Genomic DNA, 4,114 nt, shown 5'->3' on the forward strand with positions numbered 1-4,114 from the left:
TTTTAGATATTTTCCAATTCCGTTGACATTTGTCCCTAGTTTTTGTCAACACCGTCAGAAATGAAAAGAATGTAAAAAAATAAAGAAATAAAAATCAGGCATTATTGGGGGGCACCAGAACTTCTGAGGACCCCATGACCACTTCCTTTCTCTTCCTTTGCTAAGAGGGCTAGTTAGCTCTGGTTAGCTTATGTTATTCTTTAGTTTTTTCTTCTGTTTTATTCCTAAGTTGCTTGTCACAACCATGATGTGTCAACTCCATAACTGACAATTTACAAAACTTTGATGAAATTTTGTGAAATAAAAGCTTAATTTTGGTAAACTGTAAAGATTTCATGGACCTGATGTGCTACAACATGGCCTCCTTCAGAATAACATCATATAAATTGAGGTAGTTTGGCATTTCGTCAACTCCGTCAGATGTCAACTCCGTCAGAGTTTTTCTGACTCTTTCAGTGAAATTGTTGTCAAATCTCACTTAAATGTGCAATTAATTTATTTTAATGTATTTTACATAAATTGCATTACTTCACATGTATCAAGTTTTTCATTTTACTCACTGGTTTGTCACCATCTTCAGTTCTGTGTCAACTCCGTCAGATGGACTTTTTGTTGTTTTTTGTTTTAAATAATATTTCTTTTGTTTCTTGAGAACCATTTGTCTGTAAAATGAGTAAAAATATCACTAATAGGGTATTTTAAAAATAATTTTATATTCATTTTTGTCCGATGGTGATAAATTTCTGGGTCAGGTCGATTAAAGATGTAATTTCAAATTAAAGCTGCAAGCAGCCTCGGCCTATAGCCACCGCGGGGGTTCCAGCACCGCCTCCCGCCAGCCACCGCTGACACTCCCGCGCACGTCCACCAGGCGATATGTTTTGATCCGTTCAGGATTGCTCCTTGGTGATGCACCAAAAATCTGGAGCAGATTGGGCCATGTGGCAAGGAGATACAGCTGTTTGATTAACCTAGGGGGCGCAGTGGAGTCAAGTTACAATGTATTGCTATTGGGCTCTTTAGAGGTTCACCAGAGTCAATTATAAAAAGTCTGGTGTAAATCGGATGATGCGTGTGTGAATAAGAGACGATCGTGTGCATTTGGCGAGGGACTGCCATTTGGCCACGCCCCCACAGGTCAGTAGGCATTGACAGAGTTCATCATGTCATTTTATGTCAGTTGGCACAGGATTAAACCCATATGAATTAGAGAGTAAAAGTAAGACATACAATTGAAGAAAGAGGTTACTTCCTGTCGGAAGTGGGCGGGGCTAGGGTGATGTCATCAATCGACCACCTAACTATGATGAAGGCTGGTCTATAATGAGACATAGAAAGTCTGATGCAGCTGTGACCTGGCATTTGGAAGTTATTTCACATTCATGTTTCATGGTGAATAGTCAAAGTTTGGGACTTAGCCACGCCCACATGCTTTGATGTACGAGGATTCTTTTGAAAACTTTTCACCCTCCATGTCTCAAGAGTGTGCTGAGTGAGTTTGAAGTCTGTATCTCAAAAGCTGTATGAGGAGTTCGATCAGATGCGACGTCTATGAAAAACAGGAAATGGCGGATTTTGATCCAAAATGGCCGACTTCCTGTTGGGTTTGCACCATGGCTCCAAGAGACTTTTTTGTAGGTCCTGACATTATACACATGTGTACCAAGTTTCATAATTCTAGGTTAAAGCATGGCTTGGGGCTGATCATTTAAAAATTTCTAGGGGGCGCTGTAGAGAAATTAGGCCACGCCCATCAACGACTGTTATGGATTCCTGTTCGGGGATGGATAAGGATGCATCCTAGTGAGTTTGGTGCAGCTCGCCTCTAAAATATAGAATTTAGAGGCAAACGTATGGCGATGGCGTTACAGGTCAGTTCGCCACGCAGCCATTGCCACGCCCTCCTTTGAAAACTCTTGGCGCTTTAAAGCAAGTGAGGCCAACTTGTTATCTGTCATCCAACACAGAATCATCTTGATTAGGTTGAGAGGGCCAGAGATGGAGCTTTATAAGTAAAAAAAAGGCACTTCCTGTTCTGAGTGGGCGGGGCTTTGATTATGTCAGACTATGTCGATATAGGATCGTAAGGGATCCAACCAGGATCACTCATGTCAAGTTTGGTGCAGCTGGGCTCAAAATTGTGGGATTCAGAGCCAAACATATGGACACGGCGTTACAGGTCATTTCGCCACGCCCACCTGCTACATCAAAATCAAACAGGGTAGGAATCCAAATTACACCAACATGTTTTCTGTCTGTGGACACAGTTTCATGTTGATTAGGTCAAAGGGGTCATAAAGGGACCGTTCAGGGTAAAACATGACACTTCCTGTTCTCAAGGGGCGTGGCCTCAGTGATGTCATCATTGGACCATTGATGAGTTTAAAGCCGATGGATCGAAATCCCGAGGAGGAGTTCGATCAAATGCAACGGCTGTAAACGGACAAAATGGGGTCAAAATCGGAACTTCAATCCAAAATGGCCGACAATCTGTGATACTTGCACTATGACATTAATTGTAAATTCTGAGTGTCTTGGGGAGCTCTACAAGTGTACCAAGTTTCAAGTCTCTACGATAAAGTAAGTGAATAGGAAAGGGTCTTTTGAAAGTTGCTAGGTGGCGCCCTTGAGCCGTTTCTTTTGCGATTTTTCCGGGGACCTTAAAATACGTAAATTTTACACGGGCTCTATGCCCCCGCCAAGTTTGGTGAGTTTTTGAATATGATAAAGCCCCCAAAAAGCCAATTCATTTTTGACAAGAATCATAATAATAAACAGCACGATTACAACAGGCCAAACATCTTGCAACTGGGAGCCTGCACCTTAGCACCTTTACGTTTCCAAAACATCCTTTGTCATATTTGCATCCATAAGGTTGAGAAATAATTTTAAAAAAATTGGGAAAATTAAAACCCATTTTGTCCCTATTCTCAAGAATCAATCTTAAATATGCACGAAAGGAGCACAATGTTTTGCTAACACTAAGCTACAAAACAAACCCCAAAGTTTCACAGGTCAGTAAAAGGTTTTAATTTTAAAAAGGGAGGTGGAAGTAGGTCAGTTATGTTCCCTTGACTTCAACAACCTTCGCATGTTGTGCTGCGCAGTTCGGTGTGTTTCGGTTCCGTTTATAAGGCGACCCTCACACCAGCTCTGTGACAGAGCATCAGTCCAGCAGGTTTTTAAGTTATGAACCCCGCTGGGTTTACTTGTAGTAATCACAAAATAAACACAAGGGCAGAAAATAAAACTGTTACGGACTGAATATTCTGTTCTTTGTGTGGGAAATGTTTGCGTTTTTGGCGCTGAATCCTGATACTTAACGCAGTGCCTGTTCTGTCAGCTATTGGATTTGTTGTTACTCGGTTGTTATGGCAACGGATCTGCGTGTAAAGCATACATTTGGTCCAAACTAATTTTTCCAAGAAAATGAAAGAAGATGAACTAGGTGAGTTCCTGAGGCAGTTTGAATTGTGTAAAAATGTTAATAATTCATCAAAGGGAAACTGCAAACTTCCGCAAAGGTTACCGGAATAAGGGCTTTGCGTGGCGCAGTAGTTGGCGCAGCGCGGTGCCCCGCATATAAACTTTAGACCGCCGTAGTTCGGAATCTGACTCTCGTCCTCTGGTTCGCTTGTCTCTCTCTCTCTCTGCAACTTTTCTGTTGGATTGTTGTCATAAAGGCAAATAGTGGCGAAAAACTTATTTTAAAGAAAAAGACTACCGGAGAAATGTGCAACAATGCGGCATGTCGGGCTTTTCCTCCATCCAACTGATCAGCGCCACTTTGCTGTTGAAGCTTCTAACCTGGGAGCTTTACGCTCTTATAAAAATACTATTTAACATCTGGAAACGAAGTTAAAGCTTCAATCTGAGGATCTCTGCCTGTGACAGCTGACCCTACTGTCACACAGACCTGAATGGTAATCATTTTGTTTGCTTATCCTTTACATTAATTTAGACATTAATTAGTGAATAGTTTAGATTTTTATTAACAATTATTTTCATTAGTCTGACCTTTTAGTTAACTGTTTGCAGTGCACACATTTAGTTAACTTTATTTGTCAGTTCTTTATATTTTTGTTAAAAGCAACAAATTAATTTATTTGTTTTG

General features: G+C 40.9%; 1 long non-coding RNA gene across 1 annotated transcript; it reads right to left on the reverse strand.

Annotated features, from left to right (window-relative positions):
• Nucleotides 1-694: 694 nt before the first annotated feature.
• Nucleotides 695-2,846, reverse strand: LOC106946244 (uncharacterized). The gene is made up of 2 exons (XR_001424733.1): nt 2,800-2,846; nt 695-782 (listed from the first exon to the last, which is right to left on the reverse strand). It is a non-coding gene; the product is annotated as an uncharacterized LOC106946244 (long non-coding RNA).
• Between the last annotated feature and the right edge of the window lie 1,268 nt (nt 2,847-4,114).

The sequence above is a fragment of the Poecilia latipinna genome, unplaced genomic scaffold (genome assembly GCF_001443285.1).
Source record: "Poecilia latipinna isolate Pla-1442-1.1 unplaced genomic scaffold, P_latipinna-1.0 Scaffold183, whole genome shotgun sequence".
Taxonomy (NCBI): Eukaryota; Metazoa; Chordata; class Actinopteri; order Cyprinodontiformes; family Poeciliidae; genus Poecilia; species Poecilia latipinna.